At 40.9% G+C, this 27,058-nt stretch overlaps 2 long non-coding RNA genes across 3 annotated transcripts in view; one reads left to right on the plus strand and one right to left on the minus strand.

Moving 5' to 3' along the window:
* The window catches only part of LOC119716613 (uncharacterized), a 33,345-nt gene extending 11,780 nt beyond the window's left edge, over positions 1-21,565 (plus strand). The window contains exons 2-3 of the long non-coding RNA XR_005264941.2: positions 11,019-11,096; positions 16,057-21,565. This is a non-coding gene — a long non-coding RNA (uncharacterized lncRNA). The remainder of the gene's footprint in view (positions 1-11,018; positions 11,097-16,056) is intronic.
* On the minus strand, positions 1,687-16,235 carry LOC106015855 (uncharacterized). Of its 2 annotated transcripts, none has more exons than XR_002400422.4 (3): positions 16,105-16,235; positions 13,717-13,863; positions 1,687-6,073 (listed from the first exon to the last, which is right to left on the minus strand). It is a non-coding gene; the product is annotated as an uncharacterized lncRNA (long non-coding RNA). The 2 variants fall into 2 exon arrangements; XR_011808080.1 differs by lacking the exon at positions 16,105-16,235 and adding an exon at positions 14,267-14,985.
* Positions 21,566-27,058: the final 5,493 nt, after the last annotated feature.

The following is a 27,058-nucleotide window of genomic DNA, read 5'->3' on the forward strand; positions in this document are numbered from 1 at the left end:
GCACAGTATTATACTTCCAGCATACATCAGGGAAGCTGAAGTCTCCCATGAGAACAAGTGCTGGCGATCATGTAACTTTTGTGGGCTGCTCACAGACTGCCTCATCCATCTCTTCATCCTGATTAGGCGGTCTGTAATAGACCCCCACCAAGATGTCAACCCTACAGGCTTTCCCCCGATCCTTATCCATAGACACTCAACTTCATCATTCCAAACCGCAAGCTCTTCAACATCAAAACACTCTTTAATATAAAGAACCACAACACCACACTTTCTTCCTTGTCTATCCCTTCTAAATAGCTTGCAGCCATCCATCACAGTACTCCAGCTGTGGGAGTGCTCCCACCATGTTTGTTATAGCAACTAGGTCGTAGTTAGCCTGTCACACAATCACTTCCAGCTCCTCCTGTTTGCTGCCCATGCTGCGCACATTGGTGTAGGTGCACTTCAGATGAGACATCTGCCTCACCGCCACCTTCAGCAGTGCTCCCCTGGGCACTTCTCTGGCGAGCCATTTTATCCCCTTCCTTGACGAGTCCTGCCAGCTCCTGCGCTAGTCCATAGCATGGACTCGGAAGGAAGGGACAGACCTCCCATGTCCTACCACAAGAGCCTCCCCAATCCCCCCAGCAGCGCTGCGGGCAGTCACAAGGCGCTGGGCGCCCCTCCCCGTGCCCGGCGGGCCCCGCGAGGCGCCGCCTCTCCGGGGCTGTTTCTGGGCAGAGGCCGTGGGTGCAGCCGCCGCGGCCCTGGCACCGTCCGCTCCCTGCCAGCCTCTGGGACCCGGCGGGGGTGGCGTGGCCGTGCCGCTGCCCTGGGCCTGCCCTGGCCGAGCGAGGGCCCCAGGTGCCCCCGTAACGCATAGGCGGGCGCTGCGGTGGCTCAGAGGCGGCTGGCCTCGGCTACTCACTACATATTTATATACACATATATAGATCTAGATAGAATTTCAGCCTTTTGAGGAAATATGTGACGTAATAATTTTCATAGAATCATAGAACATCCTGAGTTGGAAGGGACTCAAGGATCACTGAGTCCAACTCCTGGGTCCCCAAAGGATGACACAAAAAATCAGACCATGTGTCTGACAGCACTGTCCAAAGGCTTCCTGAACTCCATCAGGCTTGTTGCTGTGACCACTGCCCTGAGGAGCCTGTCCCCATGCCCGACCACCCTCTGGGTGCAGCACCTTTCCCTAACCCCCAGCCTGACCCTCCCCTGTCCCAGCTCCATGCCGTTCCCTCAGGTCCTGTCGCTGTCCCCAGAGAGCAGAGCTCAGCGCCTGCCCCTCCGCTCCCTGTGAGGGAGCTGCAGGCCGCCATGAGGCCTCCCCTCAGCCTGCTCTGCTCGGGGCTGAGCAAACGCAGGGACCTCAGCTGCTCCTCATACGTCTCACCCTCTCTTCATCATCTCTGTTGCCCTCCTTTAGACGCTCTCTAACAGTTTTATATCTTACACTGTGGTACCCTACACAGTACTTGAGGTGAGGCTGCACCAGCGCAGAGCAGAGCAGGACAATGCCTACCCTAAACCAGCTAGCCATGCCATACCTGAGGCACCCCAGCATATGGTTGGCCCTCTTGGCTGCCAGGGTACACTGCTGGCTCATGTTCAGCTTGCTGTCTACCAAAGCTCCCGGATCCCTTTCTGTGGGGCTGATCTCCAGCATCTCGTCCCCTAGTCTGGACATATGTCCAGGGTTGCCCTTTCCCAGGTCAAGCACTTGTTCTTGTTTAACCTCATATTGTTGGTGACTGCCCAACTCTCCAACTTGTCTAGATTTTTCTGCATGTCTAATTTTGAGGGATTTCTATTAAACTGGATAATGTAATTATAAGGAAGACTCATCCTGGAAGGTGACAGTCAACAGTGCTGCCATATCCACTCAGCAACACTGCAACACAGCACTATCAGCCTTTTTTTTTTTTTTTTTTCAAGCATAAGAACTTAGTGCATCCAGTCAAATCCCTCTACCATGCTCCCTCTGAAAAGCCAAGCACCCCCAACACCCATCCATTCTTTTTCCTTTCAAAAAAAAAATTATTAAAAAACTCCCCACACTTGAAATTGGCATGGTGAAGGAAAGGAGAAGAGAGGCTCTCATATCCCACCAGTTGTTATAAAGCTTTAGGTTATCATACTACGTCTCTCGCACAGATCTTCCTGTTCCAAGACTGATAAGCACCATAGCTCTCACAGAAACGGGAAAAAACAAAAAGCAGTCCCAGATCCATGCAATCAATATCCAGTGAAGGATTCAGCCATGTATCGTTTTGGACCTTCTGCCTGATGAGCGTGGAGGATTTAAGGCTGTTGAGTTCGTAGTCTGAGGTGGTGATGCTCCAGTTAAATCTGGCATTGTTCTGATGTTCCTCCTCCAGCACTGCGAATGAAAAGTGCAGCTCCAGCAGTGCTACTATTTGCAAATTATAGTGCACTGTACTTATATACTTCAGAGGAGGAGTAATATGTAATAATGGTGTAATGCTATTATTATGATAATGATGATTAATACACAGCCCTAAGCTACACTAATCTAAATATGGAGAGCTTCACTGCAACTTTTTCTGTCAGAAAACTAATTCAGAAAGAGAAAAAAATTTCCTTAGATAGTTTTTAGCAAGAAGTATAAAAAAATGCTTTGTTACATAGCTACAATCTTTTCTGAACAATTTTTTGCAGTACTCCATTTCAACATGATGCTTGCTTTTGTTAATGAGGTGGCATGCAGTAATAAATACATGATATTGCATTTGGATTTTGCCTTCATTTAAAATTGACCTGAAATAATATTTTTTGGGGGGGCAGATGGTGAATTTTTTGAAGGGTGACCTACAGTCTTTTAAAGCAGATAATTAACGGACTTTTCTCTAGTTAGGTTCAAGTACATCTAAGATCTTAATGTTGCTCCAAACTTAGAAAGGATGTGGAGGGTGACATGGGAGAATATGCTTTGCTCCACAGCTTGCTCTATGTTCTTACACAATGTTTAGTATCAAATCATGGATTGTTCATTGTACTATCATAATAAATATAATAGTATTTGTATTATTGGTGTATAACAATAATAACAGTTCCAAAGGATAACTGATTATTTTAGAATTAATTCAGTTGAGATTTGGTTTGTGAAACTGACGTGGTCAGCAATAACATTTAACTGAAGTTATGAGCAGATTGACCACCCATGGTAGAACGACTTTTCCCTTTCCTAGTCTTAACTTTCTACAGCAAAAGTTATTTGGCAAACTGCTTGGATTTCTAGTTTTGCTTTTTCCTCAACAGAAGTCCAAAGCTGTTGAAAAGTCTTACTCACCTAGAAACCTAGAAATGTCTATTGAAATTAGCAATTGAGCTAAGTAGTCTGGGAGTGTGATTTACATTTATGGCACTTTAAGACTCTCTTACACTTCCTGAGCAGTGGAAAGGTAGGTCAGCAAAAACGTGAATCAGGCCTTAGGACTATGCTATTTATACAATACAATATAAAATCAAAAGCAAATATATTAAAATGGTAAAAAAAGAAAAAAAAAAGTATTTATATCCATGTCCTGTTGCTTTCTTAGTCTAATGTCACATCCCGCACCCCTTCCCCTGTCTTTTCTGAATTGAAGAGAGGTTTCAGAGTACATTAAAAATTGCATTTTTGAAAATAATTGTTTTATAAAAAGTTGAATTAAAAATTGCAGAGCCATACTGTAATAGCATTAAGACACTCCTGGGCATGTTTTAATGGTCCATTAATACATGCCTCAGGTGGCTGAATGCATGAAGCTGCACATCTACAGCATGTATTAATGAACCTCTGAAACATGCCCCATCATGTGTTAATATTCTGTTACAATCATGTACTATCTGGGAAGCCTCAGAAATACTTTCCAAAAACCACAGAAGTATGTTTTAGATCTTTGGAAAATATTATGAATAATTGCCCATGTCTCTCTGTCTATTGTATTGTTCAGGTATTTAATAAATAGCAAAACAGTATTACAGCAATAAACTCTATAATACCCAAAGAAAATGATTTGTTATTAAATATTAAAATACACCCTGAACCATGTTAGGCTTCTCATATATATGCAGAATGATGAATTCCTGCCTTAAAGAGCTTATAGATAAATGTGGTATAGTTAAGGAAAGGTTATAAAAGAAGTTCAGTAAGGGATGCTTATGCATTTCCACTCTACTATAATCCTTCTCTGTTTTTATCTTTAACCTGTGCTTATTTGATCAACTATAACCCTTTTTTATTCATTCCTAATAAGAATTTTAAAATAAGTGATGGCATGAGTCTTGATTATCTTGAACAGAATTCTATACTTCCTCATTAGAAAGAACTTCAGGTATTTTTAACTCAGAAGGGCCTTTTAAGAAGTCTTATGCATGGGTAAGCCTCTTGAGAAAAATACTTAAGCATATACTAAAATGTATTCCCACTCAGCAAAGCATTAAAGTTTCTTCATGATCTTAAATTCCATTGAGCTCAAGTGGAAATTACAAATACCTAAAGATAAGCTCACGTGTAAGCTCTTTGCTGAAAGGAGATGCACCAATGATGCAGAACCAGAGCAGTCTGTAAAGCTGCCTTTTACATGATGCCATTAAAGTGATAGGAAGAATAATTTTGTCACAATTTAGAAAGGAAGGAAGGAAAGAAAAAAAGGTAGATATTTTTAAAATATAGTTTACTGACCTTAACAGAGGAGTATTTGATATGCTTAAAAGTTGTTTCTACATTCTGCATCTCAAGTTTTGACAATAATATAATGGAAGAGAAAAACAACAATTAATGTAAAGATTTATGTTCTTCCTCCTCTCCTGCCTTTTGTGGCTCTTCATTTCACTGGTAAACCACTTCAAAAAAATATATATATAGTATTAACTGAATTCAAGTCAATACCTACTTAAAAACGGTGCCTTACAGGAGTTAATATGAAAGATACAAATTACTATTTATTAGGCAGGCTTCTGTTTGAGTGTTTTAGTCCTTTACCATCAGTTTATACAATTACAACATTCCACCAAAATGGAGGTCCTAATATTTCTTCTGAAATTGTCCTCCAGGGCTGTAAACTTAGCTGAAAAGTACCCAAAAGGTTTAAATAGTAAAGGAAATTAAACAAATCAAGAGTGGGTAACTTTTGGAAGCTTTTCTTTAGTCAAGCTAAGTTCATCACAAGAAATCCAGGGGAAATTTGAAGTTCTGTGATACACAGAAGGTTGGACATAATAATCTAATGTTGTCTTCTGGCAAAGGACTAACTTCCTGATTAATAAGTAATTTCTTTTTCTTCCAGTACAGCAAAGACATGACCTGTGTTGCTTTGCTACTAACAATGCTAACAATATTAGACAGATGTCCTTCTGCCTTCTGCTCTAGTGTCTGAATCATACAAGTGAGGAGGAGTTCAGTCTGTTTTCAGATATTTAGTACTCTGGGCCTTGAAAGGTGTTTTAGTAAACTTAGCCCTTTCTCAGTGCTACTTGGAATATCACCATCTGTTGTGTTTTCAGATGCTATGAGAGAGATGATTTTCCAATCACAATTAATAGCTTGCAAAATATCCATCACAATTAGACTCTAAATATTAAATAAGAGTACATAGACAAAGTTTCCAGGTCCATCTTCTGGCATTTATCCTACAGTTAGATAGACATACTGAAACCCAGACCAAGTTTTAATTTTTCAGACACACCGATATGTCACAAGCAGGACTCCATTTCCCCTTTCCTCCATAACCAGGAGATGCAGATCTAAAGGATCCTCTCCTCCGTAACTGCCAGAAATTTCACAGAAAGCATGAGCAAAATGAATTTCCATGAGCAAATTCCTCAGACCCATGAGATGGCCCTCGGTCCTTTGTGGTTGCCCAGTTTGTAAATGGGTGTACACCTGGGTATCCTAAGGGTTCCTCTGTCCTCTTCAGCTAATGCAGAAGAGCCTACGTGCTGGCAACATCGCTCATCTCCTTTGGTGTATGCTAAGTGTGAGACAGCTCTTCCAGAAGGGGTCCACATATTTGTGCTGCTGATTCAGGCCACTTCTTATTTATTCTTGACCAGAAGTGCTCTCTAGCTTCAGGAAAAAAAAAAAAAAATGTTTCTGTACCAGACACCTTCACTTGTTTGCTTTCTTCTGAAAAATTTTCCCCCTTTGTTTTCGGGCCTCTCTTACTTGTTGGCCAGTTTTGCTCTCCAGTATTTGTTCTCTGTCTGCTTGTATTTTTTCTCTTTGGAAGCACTTTTCCCGTTTCTGAAACCAGTGCTGGCTCCTTACCAAAAATAGCAGATGTCAAGGTCTTGTGATTTGGTTCACATCATGAAAATAAAAGAGCGGTGGTATTGAGTCTGGTGATATGATAAGTTTTTCTGCTATAAATAGGATGCAGACATTAAGGAAATGCTACCTGTGCCTGGGAATTAAATGAAGCCAAGAATGGAAAGAAATGTGTATTGGGAATTTTTGCTGCAGAGCAGTGAAATGGTGATACAGAATTATGCTGCACCTACCTCCGTAAGAGCACCAGAAGAAAATTCAAATGAACATGAGTAATATCCCAAGACCAATAGGACGAAATACAGACAGAGAAAAATGAAAGTTGCCAAGAAAAACTTCCTGACATTGAAATGCACTAAGATTTCAGACCATCTCTCAAGGGAACAGCAAGGCCCATCACCTGAAATGTTTAACACTAGGCTGGAGGAATCACTAAAAAAATATACTACAGGGAACAACTTGTTATTGGCAGAAAGATGGACTGAATGCTGTAAAAGGGATTTTCTATCTCTAATGTTTACTTTTTATGATAGTCATTTATGTTTTTCCTTCATTACAGGTAGAGAAAAATCTATAAAAGTTATTGGCTCTGGCACAGCATATTTAATTTCTATAGAGCTATGTTTTTGGTGCACTCCTGCAATCTTTAGCTCTACTTCTTGCATTTTTCCACATACATTGGGAGCTTCTTTATTGCCCCAGGTAAAACCTTCTCAGCACTGGATGAATGTTCCCCACTCTTCTCTGCAGCCTTCTCAAAAAGTACGCAAAACACTGAGGAAAAAAACATCTAAAATGCACGGATTTGGGGGAAGGAAGAAGTTGATGTCAGAGGGTTCAAAAGGAGAAGTAAAGCAGCAGAGGCATAAATGAAGCATGCAGAACATGAGAAAGGGAAGAAGGAAGATGCATAGAGTTGGGAAAGTGGGAATTGCATACGTCCAGAAAAGGAAATGGCTTTTCAGGACAAGATTTCCCATATCCCTAAGTGATGACCTGCGTTCAAGACACAAACTTCAAAGTTATGAGTCCAAGGAAAAGCAAAGAGGGAATACATAAGAGTAAAGCTATATCTGATAATGGATCCTTATCAGGGTGGTGTGGTACAGCTGGTCAGGGTTAAAATGATGGGTGTTACCAAATTAAGGCAAACAATTTTTTTTTTGTATGTAAAAAAAAAAAAAACAAAACAGGTTCATTCATAACATCCAAACTCTTTTCCCAAGAAGCCTTAGAGCACCAACGTTGAAATACCAACCTTGATTTTTAAATAACATAATGAGACTGAATGCACTGAAGGTTTTTCCCCCCTACCACTCCTTGCCCCCTCACCACAAACCACCAGAAGCCTGGTTGGGTTTTGAGCAGCAGCACTACCACCGCCATGTGCTGAGAACTAGGCGGTGCGGTGTGACCCCACTGGGGACACCGTGACAATGTGGCTGAACGAAGGCATCTGTATTACCACGGACAGGAGAGGGACAAGGAACAGTTTCCAAAGATATGGGCCTCTCATTTTTTGCCAGGCAGCTTGAGTCTCCCTGCCTGGCTGCTGAGCAAAGGGTATGATTAATGAAAAGATGTCAGGATGATAATCCTTACTATCAGGAAACACTGGATGGGGATTTTTTTTTTATTCTTTGCAAATTGGGGAGGGGGGTGGGGGGGGGTGGTAGGAAGAGAATAATAAAGCAAAAAGGGACACAGAAAAAGGAAATGTTTTGAAGAAAAAATAGTAATTTCTTATATATATATGCATATATTTTTACATATATATATAAAATACAACCTCCCCTCTGCCCACCCTCTTTTAATGTTTCTCCGGTGGAGTAATAAGATACCTTCAGCGTTATAAATAGCAGCACAGATGTTGACAGAAAAATGCTCCCTTAATTACCATACAAACTGCTTTACTTGAGTGAACCGTTTAAAGCGGCCTCCAAAGGAAGTTCACTCAAGCAATTCCACAGATTACAGCTAATGAACAATATTTCCTCGCTCCTATTTAGTGCTCATTAAAATGTAAAAGCCTTTCATTTTCAACAGGCACACAATAAATAATTCCTCTCTCCCTCTCTCGGCTGCCTCTGAGCAGCCAGGATGGGAGCGGGGAGGGGAAGGGACCGGCAGGGAAGGGGGGGGGGGGGGGCTGCAGGAGGCAAATAAGTGGTTGGGAGAACAGCAGCCAATTCATTAAATTCTCTGGAAGCAGCGGCCGCTTGTTGTGAGAGGCGACGTCCGTGTTCGGAGCCGAGCAGACAGCTCGTGCTGGCCAGGCCATGCTGTCGGGAGAGGGGCTGGGAGCAGCCACCAGGACCAGGGGACAGAAGCGATGCACGGGCTCAAACATAGGCAATGGGAACAGCTGAGAGAGCATAAAAGGTGAAAAGAGAGCTGGAGAGGACACCTGTAGGTCTGCTTTGCTCTGTAGCTACGGAGGTGAAGCGGTGCTTGGGGCTGGCCACACAAACTGTGCCTTGCTGACAAACAAGGTGCTGGAAGACTGCAGGTCGGAGGGGTCGAGGCATGTTCAGCTGTCATCAGCTGGAAGGGACCATGGGTGTCTGCTCCCTGTCCCAGCCCTCCAGGATTTGAGCATAATTAACAAAATAAATTTTTTTATAAATAATCAGATCATGAACCAGAGCCTCAGCAAGAAAAAATATATATGTCAAAGCCCACATGTTAAGTGGATGGATAGGAAAGCAGAGGCACCAGCTGGAATCAGGTTAATCACTGCACCTATCTGCTCACAGACACGTGGGGCAGGGTAGCAGTATCTGCTGGTTTACACAGGAGTACTTCTTTCCAGGGAAAAAAAGCAAAAGATCAGAAACAAATAGTTAGCAAGGCACTGAGATGGAAAGTAGGTACCTGTTTGAAAACTGCAGGAAAGAAAGCCTATGTTTTTCCACTTCTAAGATGAATGGGTAAAGCAGCATGTTAATGAAACACAGTGCTGATATTAAGCCAGGATTCACCACAGAACACAGCTGAAAGGACACAGAAGCAGGCTTTACCAGGCTGTAATTACAGACAGAAACACGACTCTCTCAATTTCTACATCTGCTGAAAAAAAAAAAAAAAATGCTGTATTCACATTGGTTTGGTTTACTGCTGTGGTATATATATATTTATCTATTTTTTAATTTATGCGCTCTGTTCCCCACACCTCCATGTGGCAGGAGGCTGCGTGACCTGCTCCATCGCTCCCAGTTGCTGCCTTCATCCCAGCCCCACCAGCAGAGCAGGGAGCCCAGCGAGGTCCGGGGTGGCTCTGCCCAGGAGGAGGCAGCTGCCCTGCTGACAGCGATGCATTCCCCCAGGGCTGCCTGAGCAAAATCCCTGATATTAGCCTCCCTGAATGGGGGAACAATCCAAGTAGGATAAAAACCATCAGAGCTTTCTCCTGTCTTTAATTTCAAGGCTTAAGGAATTGACAACTGTATTTCCTGCGGTGATGCTGGAGTACCCTATACCTGAGCCATAAATAAGGCTGTGCATGGTATTCAGTCATCGGAAAAGAAGAAAGAAAATGGAGAACTAAGATCTTATATTGACCTAAGCCTCAGACTTAGATAAACTTGTGAGGAATATCACTTTGTGGTGACTTTATCTTTGCTAAACTTGTGCGTGGGGAAGAAGCAATCTCACAGCTCGCAGGGGCTGTGTGACCGGCAGGAGCACTCTGGCTGCTTTGCAGCAAAGCAGCCCTCCTGTAGGAAAATAAAATAAAACCGTGCCTCACTGCTGCAATGGAATTTTGGCATCAAGATAACAACTGTAAAAGTGCATTTTGTTAGAGAAAAGTATTAGCAATTATTAACTGCAAAAAGAGGACAGAGGAACTATAAAGCAGATCCAGTTCTGCCCATGTCCCGAGCTCCTTCAGCTCTGCTCTGCTGTCCTGGTGACCCCAGAGCTGAACACTGCCCCGCTCCCACCGTGCATTCCCACCTGCTAAAGGGGGCTAGTGGCTGTGCAGGAGGGGAGGGCAGGACTTTGTGTCTTGCCCTCACACGATGCTGAAGCCACCAGCTCTAGTAAAGGAGTAAGTTTACTAGCAGTGCAATATTATTGATGCTCTCAACACTCTGTACTTGGCTTTTAACTAAGGTCATTTGAAAACGGTCTTCAACACCCATCTCATTTGCTTTTTTATGCCTGCCAATTTAGCGTTGTATTCACAGTGATTAATTAGTTTGTGGTGAAGGTTTATTAGGTAATCTTTCTGTCAATCAAAAATCACTGAGGTTTCAGAGCAGAGCAAAGAACACCCAGAGATTTTATAAAGATAAGGAACTGATATTGCTGTGTACAAAAGTTGGAGCTAAGCCTTGACATGTGACCAGGTATAAAAGACTTTAAAGCATGTTTATTTTTATTCATAATCAACCACAAAAGCAGCCTGATTCCCTCAGACCTCATTTATATTTTTAACAAGAACGTAGGAATTCCCCCACCTTCTAAGTCTACAGCGTGCATTTGACATCTGATGCATTTGTAGGGCTATTTTAACAGACCAAGCACTAGGCTGTGGCTGCAGACTTTACCAAAAAGCACCCCTGTAGATATCTGCCCATCTTCTTTATGCATGTTTTTCCTGACCTTTTATATGGCTCCCAGCACTGTGTGGGAATTTGCTGCAACCTGTACCGCCCTATTTTCTACTTATGAGTTTTCTTATCAACGGATGTACAAAAACCAAAACTTTAAAATTACAAGGTTCTTCTTTTCCTTTTAGATGTGTAACTTAACTAACCTGCATGAATCTTGGTGTTTTCCAGAAGATCTTGAACTTACTGTGAAAAATATAGCAAAGGTAAATGGCTTTCTTGACCAGAAAAGGTATTACATTGAAGAGGCTGAGGAGAGCATTTGAAGATATTAGCTGATTAAATTACACACTATGGAAATGTATGTCACATTATGATTTTTGCAGTATTAGGTTAAAATGTGAAAGGATATAGATTAATAGTAAGAATTTGACTAGCTGACCACTTTTCAGAGTCATTACTGTTCTAAATTACGCCTATGCCTGTCTATAAATGTAAAAAAGTGTATACCACTAGGAGAATTAGTAGTAAGTTGACTAGACTCATTCCTCCTTGAGAAAGCTGTGGGTTATTCCTATTACACAGAGGTGATGAACAGGCAGCAGCAAAATCAGATGGAAAATTCAGGTGAAACTACAGATGCACCTTTTTCATTTTTTCTGAGCTAAATTCAGGAGTTCATTTTGTGGGCTTTGGTATTACAGATTTGCAGCTGGAACAGAAGATGATAAAGGGCACACGGGGCTGCAAATTGGATAACTATGACATAAGGATGGATCATATAAAACTATAATCTGTTGAATATATAATCAGAGTATTCAAAAGCAGCTTTTCCAAATTAAAAAAAAGAAAAAGAAAAAGAAAAAGAAATAGGCAAGAGTACAACTGGAATAAAATAATTACAGCACATGTTCTACAGCTTTGACAAATGCCACCTCCCCACACCCACTCCTATACACAAACCCAGTATAGATCGACTCCAGCTGATTACCATGAACACAGACAGACAGGTTTTAGCTGAGCGGTCCCTCACAGACTGAGCTTTGCCATGTGGATGAAATAATTCTGGAGTGCATTATTTCAGCGTTACAAATCTTGTGGGTATATGAAAATATGTTTGAAATGAGTCTGGAGGCGAGAACAATGTAATTTCTGTGTGTATTTATTCATCACCATTTTTGCTTTTATTACTTCTGTTTTAGTCAGACTGTATTTTGTTGAATTGGATTTTGAAAAAGCCTTTATGGCTTGATAAAAAGTGGTAAGGCTCCATTCAGAGGTTTCCTTTCATGCTTAAGACATGAAATTAGAGTAACCACCAATTTGCACACATAATTCCAGCATACCGAATGGGAAACAAAGAGAGAGACAAAAATTGAATGTGCTGCTGTAGTGATCTCATTGCAGAAGACCACCAAAAGAAAAAAAAAAAAAAGGCAAATTAGCTGTTTTCTTAAGATTCCTTCAGAAAGCTGTATCAACAGCATTTTGTCTATGGGTATGCAGGCAACATGGGTACGCCTTGCATGCCTGTGGTAGATGGATGATACTGATGGCAATCTAACTGGAACATCCTGCCTGAATATGAACAACAGATTTGTCAGTGTGTGACAGGCTGACAGCCCAGCTCCCAGCTGCTTGTCCACTGTTGTTAAATCAGTACCTTGTCTAAGTGTTCAGCAAAGAGGCAATCTGCTTCCTCCATTCGTACAGGCAGGTTGCCAGTTAAAAAACAAGTATTGGCTTTAGGCTGCGGTGCCATAATGCATTGAAAAGATGCAATCTAAACCTTTGTATGCTCCTTAGGCAACAAACAGCAGGACTTGGGAGTACAGGCTCAGGCTTGAGCCTATCCTTTTCAAAACAACACGGATAAATCCAAACAGGGAATCAGGAAAGAAATACATGAGATTCTGAAAGCTGTGGATGACTTAATAGAACACATTGCAGAGGGAAAATCTGGTTTATTTTGGTGCCTGGGAAGCAAGCTCATGCTACTGTACTTAAGCATGTTTCAGAATTTCCTTTATAACCCTATCTTTAAGCAGTTTGTGATTCATCAACAGTAACAACTAGCTCTAGGCTGAAATTTTGCATGCAAAGACAAAACCCAGGAGCACTTCAGGGAAAAAAATGAGAAAAACAGGAAAGGAAAAAAAATACCACCACTAATTTATACAGAAGCGCTAAGTTAGAGGACACAAAGAAACAGCTTAGTGGTTTCAGGACCATTTTTTCCCTCATCTCTATCCAGTTTGATTTGGTTACTATCAGATGACCATATGAAAGAGCTTTAAAACCTGCAGACAACAATGCAATGAGCTAAGGAAATCACAAATCCCAGCATTACTACCAACATTTTCAGCTCCTGGGCAGGGTGTGCACATCAGGCTGCCTCTGAGGTGATGCTCAGCTACTCAAGAACTACGAAGGATTTACAGCACCCCCGGTAACATCACTTTTGAAGCAGTTACAGTCTGTCAGGTCATTCACAAGGTATATTTAAGAGTCCCTAAACACAGAGCTACACAACAGACCTCTACGGGCTCAAAGAGAGCTAATACAGTCTATTGAATCAATAATCATCCCAGCATAACCTGCCCCCTACATAAGTGAGACATCCCCTGGGTGCCACTAGGCACCCTTGTCCCACATCAACGTGTAGTCCTGGAGGTGCTCTGGAGCCTCACATTTTGCTCCTGTGCATGGCTGGAAACCTCACCCAGACTTTCCAGCTGCTGGTCATTCCTCAGGCAGAGCCTGAGGCAGCACAGGGAGCTGTCTGCATCTTTGCACCACTGCTCAGCTGCTGCCCACCTTGGGCCAATAAATAATGCTCAAACGAGTCACAAGCATGCAGTCACATAAACACGTGAGGGTCTTTACCTGCCTGTGTCTTCTTAAGCTTCATTTCCCCCTTCAGGTCCTAGCTCAGGTAAGGATTCTTGCGTTAATTGAGTATACATTTCATCTGAAGTCACTGAGATTTAAACAAGTGCTTGCTACCGTCTTTCTCTCCATTTAAAAATTTATCTAAAACAAGAATAAAAAGAATTATGTCTGTGTACATGTTTAAATATGTTCTTAGAAATTACCCATTCCAAAGTAATTACACAGATGTCTGAAATATCCTTATTTACCAATTTCATCTCCTTTGAAAAGCACAATATGGTCTTTAGGAAATAAGGCAAGCTGGAGGATGAAGAGACGTGGGGAAAAAAAAGAAAGGACAGAAAGAAAAAAGCCACTGCAATAGAATAATTTGCTCACAAAATAATATTTTGCAACCTGTTTGGCATACATGGAATATATAACGATACAAAATAGAAGACATATTTGGCAGGTTTAAGTCTGAATTCTCTTCTTAGTAAGAAAACCATTTCTAACAAAAGCTGAAGAAAACTTCAGGTCACATCACGCCACCATGTATACTTACAGCTAATAAAACAGCTACATTCTATGAAAAAAGGAGAAAAAAAAAAAAAAAAGCTAAAGATCTATTATCATGGCCTTCTCCAATTCCATTGTAATCACCAAATGTCCCATAATTTGGGTTATGATGTTTCCCTTTTCTCCAGCAGATGCATAAGATCTAGCAGAGAGGTGTGCAGGCTGTGAGGCTTTAAGCAAGAGCAATCAATTTGTGTTTTCCAAGTGTAGGGCAGCTGGAGTCACTCCTACTGTTTGCCACAATCTATAGGGGAAAGAGGGCAAATAATTATGTGAGCAATCCCTGCTCTGCAGCTCACGTCACTGTTGTTAGGATGTGTCATAGAATTCAAACATAATTCTGTGACAATTAGCCTCATAATAATATATTCAGAAATACAACATCACATACTATGCCAGAAACTGTTTTATGCTTTAGTGTTTCAGTACAGCTGTACTTTTTAAAGAAGCCAACTATTTTAAACATTAATGTACTCAGTTGCTACCCATGGCTTTTTCCCATTCATAGAAAATAAAGTTGTATTACAAACAAGAATCACCAAAGCAATGCTAAAAAGCTCAGCCTCGTCATAGACTTCAAGTTATGAAATTCATGAAATAATATACACGTTTGTTTTACCAGCCTTCTTGATAATTATCTTTAATTAAATCTGCAATTTAATTATCTTTTTGCTCATTTTGTCCACCTTTGTAACCTGGCTAGTGGCAATGAACACCTAAATTGCACCTTAATTTACAGCCACTTTCATGTTTGTTTCTCAAGGATGGCGAGATGAAGTGCCTTCAGCAGCCCCACTTGCACAAGTGTTCTTAAAGCAGCTGTGTAAAACTGGTAATTAACATGGAGGCATTATCTTTCTACTGGGATGCTAATGAAACAGTTACTGAGAAGCTACTTGCTTGGCCAAAAAAACAAATAAATAAACAAACAAAAAAACCCACAAAAACAATGGCAAGATATTTGTGAGTGAAGATGTACCTGACACGGCGCTTACTCAAGTCAGGGAAAGTTTCTTTGGAATTGGCTTTGGAGTGCATTTTAGGGTAGCACAGTAAAATATATGAAAGCAAACAAACCAGAACAAAACAACAGCAAAAAAAAACAAAAACAAACAAAAAAAACAGACCAGTTTATATACTTTATTTATTTTTTAGAATGCTAATCACACACTAAAGTATCAGTTTTAACAGCTTAAAAGCCAGAAGGGAGAGGAAGTGAGTGTGTGGGATCCACACCTCCACTAAACCTGTGGCTCTGACCCTGGCATTTTCTTTCTTTCCACCACACACACAATCACGAATACTAATGTGCACCCAGAGACAACATCCTCCCCTTCCCTCTTTTTGAAATTCAGAGGGAAGAGGGCTTTGTATGTGATAACTATTTTTGCCTTCATATTCCCCATTTCAAGATGATTTTCAGTCAGCACGATATTATGAATCCTATTTAACTATGCTTAAGATCTCTCATTTAGAGTTAAGTGGAAGAAGAAAAGACAAAATTGTCTTTGCAGATGTTAAGAAGAAATTCATTGCAAGCAATCATCATTTAATATCCAGTGCAGACTTTTTGAACAAGTGCTTTCTCTAAATAATAAATCAAATGAGTTGGCACTACCAATAATACCTTAGAATATGAATGAGGAAAACAAGAATATTAAAACAATAAAAACATTAACATACAAAAATCTGCTCTTTACGGGAGGAAATGGCAGAGGACAGCATGAAAAATAGCTACTGCTTTTATTCAGTTTTGTTGTGATCTATCACCAACAGCGATGCCCGCTATGGGAAGAGAAGCAGGTCCTTCCAGCCACCACATACCTCCACCTGAGCCTGCAGAATCTGTTCTGTGATGATAAAGTGATGTCGCCAAATCATGTGCCAGACCAGGATGTTTCCCCCATCTTTCCTCCATCGGTGAGTGCTCACTCAAAGGGCTGGATGGCCTAATGCCCCCACCAGAAGCACCTGCTTCACTGGGGGGTCTTTCACCATGAGCTCTGCTGGCATGTTCCATGAGGATGTCCCTCACAGCATGGGAAAGAGAAATCCACAGCCTGTCCCAGCCCATGGGTGAATACAGAGCCCCAGGACTGTTGTGTGCTTCTTGTCACCAATGCATGCTGATGAGACCACCTGACAAGTATGGGACACCTGTGGGTTTATTTTATCATTGCCTGCTGGTTCTGAATAATCTTAGGTTTCATATGAACCAGGTTGTCACGTTAACCAAAAGGTGCCACATGAGAAACAAGAGTAGGATGCAGGTTAAACTAATCCAGGTTATGGATGTGAAGTCCACACCTGGGGAGAAAATACAGCTGTCTCCTCTCTACTCAAAGACGAAGGCGGTACTTGTCAGGTGGCTGCAACTTGGTACAAGGTACACAGGACTTTGAAATTAGGCAGCACTTTGATCCAAGTGTATTGTAATAAGACTGCTATTTCTTTGGTCTGTTTTGTACTTTAGATGCATATTTTATATGTTACATTCTGGATTAAAACCAATTTATGGACATGGCTTTGCCTTGGGTCTGCCATATTAACTCGCTGCAAAAATAAAATACCAGAGGTATAATGAGTGAGTTTTCAGATTGAAGTCACAGATTCCAAACAAAATGAGCAGCAGCTTCTAGATTAGCATTTTAATTGTTTGAGCTGGATCAATGTGTCCGATTACTTTAGACCACCATGCTCCCATATGCCTTGATTTTCACAAAGATACCTGTTACAGCTTCTCTTAAGCATCTGGAGGCAGGCAAATGTAAAGAAAGTAGTAAAAGGAGAACAGTAACTGGGACTGACGTAAAGCCTTTGACTGGTCTTATATTTGGGCTGGATTGATGTTACTTCTTGAAGCTGTCACAGAAAACAAGACACAAAGGGATATGCACACAACTAGGGCATAGCAACAATGTCTGAGAGAACTGAGTCACAGAGGGTGAAGGAGTTTACTAAAGTCCTCATGAATGCCTGGTGTCACCTCTAAATAAATCTCCAAAATTGCCACTTGAACACAATGCTACCTGCACAAAAATGCAGTCATCTTGAGAATATGGACCAAGACCCTCATGTGCTCTGAACTTCACTACTCCTTGTATTACAGAGTGAGAAACTATTCTGCAGGTAAGTGCCATCTACTCATAGATATCAACAGCTCCCAGTATCCCTGATCCGAACACGCTGCTGCAGGAAGAGGGCTGGGGAGCACAGCGGCAGCCCTGTCCTGCAGCAGAGGCTGAGGAGCAGCCTTGTGCTGTTTGCTGACGGCCTCCACTCTGTTCTGCTGGGACTGGCAACAGTGGGGAAGCTACTGCCTGCCTATTCTGTTACTAGCATGGAAATTGTGTAGTTTTAATTTTTGTTCCTAAGCTCTGTTTAAGTGACCTTATAGAAGTACCCTGTGTGGGAGTATATTTTGTTAACCAACAAGTGATTTTAAGGACCCTTGAGATAACTGCATTTCATCCTAATTATACAAGGAAGTATGAAGTACATCCACAACCTTGCTATGATTTCAGCTGTATTGGAATTTGCTACAGCTTCCTCCTTGCCTTCTTGGGGTATCGCCTGCACAGTATCACCTGTGATCGATATATCTACCAGAAGAAATTGGGCCTTTTGAGTCAACTGCAACATCCTACATATGTGCAGCACCAGAGACTAAGGGAAGATGTTTCAGCAACACAATCCTACAGGCTGATGTTGCAGACCCTGCAATCAAACACGAGGCTGTATTTGGATGCAACTGTACCAGGTGGCAACATATAATGAAAGGTTCAGTGCTACCAAAAAATTCAGGATGATAATAATAATTAAAGGAGGACTTCATAATTTCTCTCATGGCAAAACTATGGCCTTTCTGAAGGTGATGACCAAGTATTATTCATATTCCAACAGCCACTTGGGATGCTTGTTTAAAGTCAGGCTAGAGCAGCATATAGCTACATCTAACACTCTGCTTTATGTAAAGCAGCAGGAAAGCTTCAGTCTGAATGGGAAGGGAAAAGACACAGCACTGATTCACTGAAGCTGAAATCTTCTCTTTGTTATATACTGGTTTTCTTCTGAGTGTGTATGTATCATCATACTGAGAAACTGAAAAACTCTTCTAAATGTTATTCAAGTTAAAATTCTGCTTTTTCAGCACACACACATGCACAATCAGAAAATATAGCATGTCTATTTTTGGAACATCCCCCAAATCATTTCAAGACAACAACTGGGACAACTGTTTTGTTGCTGAGTCACATAGCGAAGTCTGTTAAGGAGGGACAGTGCATCACAATCCACAAAAGGGATTTAGAAGGTAAATTAACAAAAATAGAACATACTTAATACTCTGAGATAAAACTGAGCATTCAGAACTATAGCAAATACTTACTGTATCTGAAGGTCTTCAGCTGGCTGCATAAATTTATCTTACAGATAATCTCCCAAGATATACTTTGTGTAGCCATTCTGCACACTTGCCCCTACTTTACCCTGAAGCATATGAAACACTTTTTTTTTTTTTTTTTTTTTTTTTTTTTTAAAGTTAGTCAATGCTAAGATGATAATAAAACTCAGTTAAGAGCAGAGAACTGTGGAAATGACAATAACATGGAAAGGGCATTTTAGACTCTTTACTAGTACACCTGCTGTAGAAACACAAAATAATATAATTCAGATCACATCATTTCCTTTCCTCTGAAACCTCAAACAATGACTCCTCCACCCATAGCCCTGCCTGGAGTGCACTGGCCACCCCTGTCCAGGGATCTCTAACCAACTGACAGCCCATATTCAGAAGTCCTAAGCAGGAGAGCTTCTGTCACTGCCTCCCACAGATTACCTTTTTTAATATATCCCATCTCCCTGCGACCAGGAAGCCTGACCCACTGAAAAGCTGTTTTGAAATCTTTCATTGATCTTACCAATAGCTGTATATAGATTCAGAACTTGCCAAAAGAGGAGGAGAAATATTAAATTATTAAAAATACAGTGTAGGGTTAAGGAAGAGAATGATACCAGTAATTTATGTAATATTTACCTGCAATACCATCAGGTTTATGTACCCATAAACTGAACTGTAATAACTGACCTAAACCTGCAAATCTTTAAAAGATTACAAGGTGGACAAATTCAGGCAGATACAATTTAATCATTTGAGGCCAGATTTAACCAAAGGCTGGTTGCTCAGATTGCTGGTACCTACTCATGTTTATAATGCATTTGAATAAAAACAGCTGAAAAAAGTCAGGCTAGATTTTGCTGCTTGTAAACATTTAGTAAGAACCTAACTGTATTCCTTTCTGAGAGAATTTTAATTAGCCATCTTCATTAGCTCTCCGTTCCAAAATACAACATCTAACATGAAGCCTGACCAAGCACAGCATGGCACCATGCTTGGACATATGCAAAGCTTTTGCCACTAAAGCTTTCAACTCTTTCTTCCCTTGGAAGCACATGCTGTAGGTGGCCAGCTCTGCCACCAAGCTTTTTACTGCAGCTGAGGCAGCTTTTGCCATGTCACACAGGACTGTGGGCATTTGGCTTTCCTCCAGGGACAGAGATGTTGGCTCATGGAGAGAGAGTGGAGGGGACTCAATGAAGACTGAGTGGGTCTATTTTCCCTGCTTTTCTTGATTCAATGTCAAACTCTCCTTAAAGGTCTTATAAAGATAATTTGGAAACCAAGGATTATGAAGCAGATGGCTTTACACACAAAGCATTTTTTTTCCCATCTTCGTGAAAAATCAGGAATCACTTGTACGCATTTCTGCTAACACATGCATGTATTGTCACACAGCTCCTTTCCTCATGTGCTCTCATTGAAGAAAATGGAGCTTCCCGTATGTTATAGAGTGATTCTGGCATGAAAACTGTTGTCAGAATTGCAGCTACTTAGGGTGGTGTCAAAATTTGCTTCTTAAATGCAACGTTTACCCTAAAACTTTCTTGAAAGCTGTTAAGAAGGTTTAAGAGTTGCAGTTCATAATATATAAGCAATACTATCTTTTGTTGTTGTTGCTATACTAGATTTCCAATTCTTCTATATGTATACCTTGCATAGGCTATATCTGTGAGATATCTTTTTCAGCAATATTGATGGGTTGATGTCTTTTTATAAATGTTTTAGAAAAGACCTAGCTGAATAGTCCTAAATGATTATATTTAAAACATAAAAACTATTGAACTATATTTACTTCATATATTTTTATGGAAAACCTACTTATTTAAATACCCTGCACACACCGAATTTCCTGGTTATGAAAAAAGTGAAGAAAAATACTATTTGCTTTTAGGTAATCGGATTCTGTGGGATCTAATCCTATATCCTATTTATGGCTGTGCTAGCTATTCAAAATTAAAATGAACCTTTCATCCGTGTGTATCATAAATGGGCATTTATCAGGATTATATGATTTTGCAATCCATCTGAATATGTAACCAGAATTTGTTTTCTTTCCGTTTCACTATGTAATTACCATGCAACAATAACAAAAGTGACATGTTTGAAGAACAGATAAAATGCTGTAAATTGGCCAGTAATGGTGATATTTCCTCATCTTCTGAAAAACCCATTTATTCTCTCTCTCAACAAATCAAGGCATTGTCAGCCCATACTCATCTTGTGGCCAGAGGGGCCCTACCAATTTCTAGATGTAAGTGAATACTGGAATGCAGATGAGGGCTACTAACTAAGGCTTTCAACCCAGGCAGCTGGTCTTAGCTTGCCTCAATTTCTAAATCATCCATAATGGGGCCAAGACCTCCGAAGCACTAAAAAGAGCGAGCTGACATGCTGGACAAACTGTTAATTTTTTCCTGAAGAAGCTGCTATATTGCACATCTGTCACTGCTGTGCAGACAATTACTCACCAAGTGGAAAAAAAATCTGCTGCTTGTTTCTAGCATAGTTGTTAACGGGTGTAATGGAGAAACACAAGAGCGTGAGATCCACTTCAGGACAGCTTCTCCATGCTTTTCCTTGGTTTGTGAAGTTGTATTTAAAAATAAAAATATCTGTGCTCTGCAGTCCACAGTGTCTCTCAACTGCTACAATTAAAACCATATATTAAGTCAGCTGATATTGAGTCTATAGCTATATTAGTGAAGTAAGTTGCAAACATTTTTGTACCTTACCTAAAATCTGCGTCTCTGAAGTACTTCATTGTTTGTAACTGACATAGTAAGGTTTTCAGAGAGCATCGTTGCAGAAAAATAACCAAAATCAACCAACCAAACCAAACCACCCCCCCCCCCCCAAAAAAAAAAAAAAAAAAAAAAAGACACAAAAGGCAAGACAGATAGGAGTAAGCACAATGGAAGCATTACACTTCATATTATTTCTTACACACCTACTAAAGATAACATTAAGAAATGCTTAATTGCAAAATGTCCATAAATTTTAGCCTGTGAGCAGCTCAGACTATCAATAGTAATCACTCTGACCTAAGTGGGGAAAAAGAATGTCAAGGATACAGAGCTGGGGCAGTTGGGCAACATTCAGACTGGAAGAGCACAAGGAGCAGGATGTGGAACTCGTCAACGAATACAAAACTATGCAGGTAGGGCCTTGTAACAGTATTCATCCAAAACAGTACAGGAATCCATAAAAAATCACAATGTCCAACCACGACTGGTCCACACTAATAATTACATCTTTAAGATAAATTTGCATGAAATACTGACTAAGGCTCTAGGGAATGGGATTCAATATTTTCATTATTAAATCAGCTTACAGAATGAGGATAACATCAAGAAGTCCTCCACCAACCCTTTCTGAAGGCAGGAAAACCTTGGCATGGCAGCATTCTGCTGGCCTAGAGGCTTTCTGCCCCTCCTTTAGCAGGTAACACTACTCACGTGCCAACCGAAGCACACCTTGTTCCAGGCCCAATTCTGCCAACCCCAAACTTTCAGAAGTCTTCAATCAGATCTCCTCTTCCATGAATTATTAATTTCAATTTAAAATAATTAAATGAAGAAAAAAATACGACCTTCACAGTTCTTTTTCCTACCTCCTGGCACTGGAACATAATGGACACGTGTGGGTCATGTTTTCCAGATAAAACTTTGCAAGATAATATACAAACAGAAGTAGTGGCTTTTAGCAAAACATACAGTTATGGGAGACTCACAGAAGAACATATAGGACATGATCACAAGGACTCGTTTAAGTTGGAAACAAACAAAAAATTCAAATCAATTTTTAAGGAAGATGGGTTAATCCCAGTTTGCAGATCAGTTTGCAGATCACCACTTCAGCAGTGGGAAAGAAGCAGCCGTCAGTCCTGGAGGAAAGGCCTCAGGAGAACAGACAGCGGGAAGTGGGGCCACAACAAACACCTCACCTTCTGCCGGAAAATTAAAGAATCATCAAACGACACTCTTTTGCAGCAGAGCGGGTGGCGTCTGTGAATTGGAGGATGATTTATCCTGTCTGACAACTCAGACAGAAGACAACTCTAATGTACAGATAAAACCAAAAGTAGCAATAGTAGATCATACCCTTGGCAGCTAATGGCACTGGCTTGCTGGAGAGAAAACTGTGTCTACTTAAAATGTCAGGTGTACAAAGTGATGTGCCTGTGTTTAGTAGCAGGCCAGAAGCAGGACTCCGATTCACTTGTCAATTTATTATATATTACCATAAACCTGTTAAATAAAATAGTATTTATTACCTGGTACCTCAAAAAAAAAAAAAAAAAAAAAAAAAAAAGGTAATACCCAACACTTTCAGGATAAGCTTTGATATATATATATTTTATGACGTTAAATTGACACCTGAGACTACAATAAAGATTATGAAATTGAGTTAAAAATCAAAACACATTATGAGTGTATTTCATTGACCAAAGTTAACGGTGATGAAAAAATGACAGATTGCATCATTTCAGAACAGATTTTAGTATTTACTGGGACTGGTTGTGGCAGAGTGCAAAATGCTGAAGACTGGGCACTTATCTCACCTGTGCCTTCAGTGAGCCTTGCCTGGTCAGTAGGTCATGACCATGACATCAGACAAGTCGCCTACAAGGACAATGATAATTTAATACTTGCTTTGAAAACTTATAGAAGAATCATAGAATATCCTGAGTTTGAAGGGACCCACAAGGCTCATGAAGTCCAACTCCTGGGTCCACACAGGACCACCCAAAAAACAGACCCTATACCTGAGAGCATTGTCCAAATGCTTCTTGAACTCCAGCAGGCTCGGGGCCATGACCGCTGTCCTGGGGAGCCTGTCCCAGTACCCGACCACCCTCTGCGTGCAGAACATTTCCCTAACCCCCAGCCCGACCCTCCCCTGTCCCAGCTCCATGCCATTCCCTCGGGTCCTGTCGCTGTCCCCAGTGAGCAGAGCTCAGCGCCTGCCCCTCCGCTCCCCTCGTGAGGGAGCTGCAGGCCGCCATGAGGCCTCCCCTCAGCCTGCTCTGCTCTGGGCTGATCAAACCCAGTCACCTCAGCCACTCATATGTCTTGTCCTCTAGACTCTTCACCACCTTCCTAGCCCTCCTTCGGATGCTCTGTAATAGTTTTATGTCCTTCTTATACTGTGGTGCCCAAAACCACACACAGTACTTGAGGTGAGGCCTGCACCTCAAGAGTAGAACAGGACATTCCTTCCCTCAACCAGCTTCTCATTCTCATTTAAGTGTCTTGGATTTCCTTGACATTTTGAACACTTTAATGTTGCACTTTCCAAAATGACTATTGCAGCTTCAATTAAACATTTTAATTTGTGTTTTGAGTGCTATTTTGCAGTGGCTAACATTATAAAGCCAAATTAGACAAATTATGATGAACGTTCATAGAAATTAAGTATTTTGAACCATTTCCTGCCAAAATGGATATATTCTGTACCATGAATGAAACAGAAAGCTGGTTCTTTACTCTAGGCAAATGACCATATTTTTACACAGACCCTAACTTATAACCATATAGTTCTGAATTATATAACAATGTTATTTCTATTAAAACTTAGCCAATTTTGCTCCCTTTTCCTCATTTTTTTTTCCTCCCTCTTCTTTTTATTTTTTTAAATTTTTTATATATTTATTCATTTTTTTAATTTTCTTGACACTCATCTCCTCTATTCAGCCTGTGAGTGTGGAAGCACTTTGAGTATCTCACTACCTACAAAACAGATCAGAAACACACTGTTTGTTTGAAATTTCAGACATTTTGATGCTGTGATCCAGGGTGCTTTGGTACTGTAGGAAATGATCTAGTTTTCCTCTTGATTGTAAGTAATCTGTTGGTTGTCTTCAACAGAATAATCGTTTTCTATCCTTAAATCTGCATTGTGCATGCCATTTGCACCTGTAATGCCAGGTAGATGTTACATTTCAACTCAAGTGCTGCAATTGCTGAGCTGCTAATGATCTCAAATCCAAAAGATTTCTACATCAGAAGACTGCAAAATATTATGATTATGGATGTTTTAAAATAAAGATCCTATTGTTTCTGTGTCTTATAGAATATAATGATGTTAAAAATAAAATCTGACATTTACCCATGGTCATAGCCTCCTCAACTAGTATTTAAGGATCTAGGGTTTCATTTGTGATCTTATTAGTAAAATATATATATTGGTATATTAAGATAGGAAGCCAGTCTGGCCTTGATCTTAGAGCAAGTCACTTTGGTCGTCTAAACTGTTGGTGCTCCTTTATGAAACTACCATCGTCCTTTCTGAAGTGCTTTGAGATCCCTGGTTGAAGAAAAGTATATAGTAGTTTGGAGTCCTGATTTCTTCTATTAAGCGGTCTTGATTTTAGGAAATTGTTTCCAGTGTATCACTTTTTTTTATTTTTTATTTTTTTTCCCTGTAGGTTTTAATCTCCATTAAAAATAGCTCAGTAAACCCCACAGATAAATAATTTTTCAGATATTTATTAATCACAGGTTGTCGACTCTATATTATTTACTGTTATATTGTCAGAGGTGAAGTTGAGTTTAATCACATTCTTCCTGAATGTGGCACTGAAGAGATATGAGTAGACATTTGTAGTATCATGGCCTAGAAGAAAATCATAGCAGGGCCTTGTGATCTCACAGCCCAGTACAACGTATCTGTGGGGCCTTGTGTCCTCATGTCCCAGCATTGTGTCACAGCACGTCTGTGTAACATCACGGCCCAGAACATAGTCATATTAGGGCCTTGTGAACTCACATCCCAGCACAGCTTCACAGAATGGAGTTGTACCCTCGTCGCCCAGCACATGGTCACAGCAGGGCCTTGTGACGTCCCAGCCTGGCACAGCATCACGGCAGGGCCTTGTGGTTTCACTGCCTGGCACAGTGTCACAGCACAGCATTGTAACCTCATTGACCAGAACAGTCACAGCAGGGCTTTGTCACCTCACATCCTGCCACAGTGTCACAGCAGGGCCTTGTGACGTCCCAGCCCAACGTAATGTCACAGTGAAGAACTGTAACCTCATGGCCCAGCACAGTCATAGTAGGGCCTTATGGACCCACAGCCCAGCACAAAGTCATAGCAGGGCCTTGTGAACACACTGCCTGAAGCAGTATCACTGCATGTTGTAACCCCATGCCATGGTGTCACAGCAGGGCCTTGTGACCTCATGGCTGAGAACAGACTCACAGTAACAAGCAAGGTGATTATACCTGGGGAAAAAAAAAAAGAAAAAAAGAAGAGCTCAATTTTTGAGGGATTGTTACACTACTTTTACTACACTCAGACTGCCAGATTTCCTTTATTTATGGATGGTTTAAAATGCATCAAGTTACCATGTATAAATATATTACCATGACTTAAAAATATATTTTGCTTCAATACAGTGACAGTGTTCATTTGCTGTTAGCAGCCTGGAACATGTTGAGAGCTCATGGGTAAAATTAAGGACCAGATCAATCAAGGACACGTTGTGGCCGGGGCCTACTGCAGGCTGTTGATGGGGAGGCTGTTGATGAGGCCTTCTGGCTTCAGCTACAAGAAGCACCACACTCATATACTCTCATCCTGATGGGGAACTTCAACCACCCAGATGTCTGCTGGAAAGGCCACCTAGCAGGCTGTGCACAATCCAGGAGACTCCTGGAGTGTGTTGAGGATAACTTCCTGGTCCAGGTATCAGACAAACCAACCAGAAGAGAGGCGTTACTGGACCTGGTGCTCACCAGTGCAGACAAACTTAAAAAGGTTAAGATTGGAGGCAGCCTGGGCTGCTGTGGCCATGCCCTGGTTGAGTTTGAGATCTCAAGGGATATGGGCTTGGCAAAGAGCAAGGTCAGGACCCTGAAACTTTAGAAGAGCGAACTTCCAGGGGGTGACATCCCTGCCCATGGCAGGGGTTAGCACTAGATGGCCTTCAAGGCTCCTTCCATCCCAAGCTGATTCTATGACACCAGGCCACCTGGGATGCATTTGTAATACCTACACTACCTTAAGAGCAGCTGACTTTAAGCAGATAGGAAATTTTGTCCAACATCTCACATGATTTCCTCCTTCCAATTATATTCATGATCCTTGCTTTTTCCTTCTCTTTATCAGCATTTACTGTAAGACATAGCTGCTGGATCTGGACCCATATGAACAAAACAAGAGCTCTCATTCATTGTGTGCACAGAAATTGCCTTTTGTCCAGAGAAATCTCTTTAGAGCATTTCTCTGTAAAGGTATTTTTCAGAAACAATTAGGATCACAAAGGTAGTATATGAAGTGTCACAGAATTTTTCTATGGCTTGAAAAATAATTATCAGCTTATTTGCATTGTTAAACGTTAATTAGCTGTGAATGGTATTTTTTTTTTTAACACTG

Source organism: Anas platyrhynchos, chromosome 3, assembly GCF_047663525.1.
Source record: "Anas platyrhynchos isolate ZD024472 breed Pekin duck chromosome 3, IASCAAS_PekinDuck_T2T, whole genome shotgun sequence".
Lineage (NCBI taxonomy): Eukaryota > Metazoa > Chordata > Aves > Anseriformes > Anatidae > Anas > Anas platyrhynchos.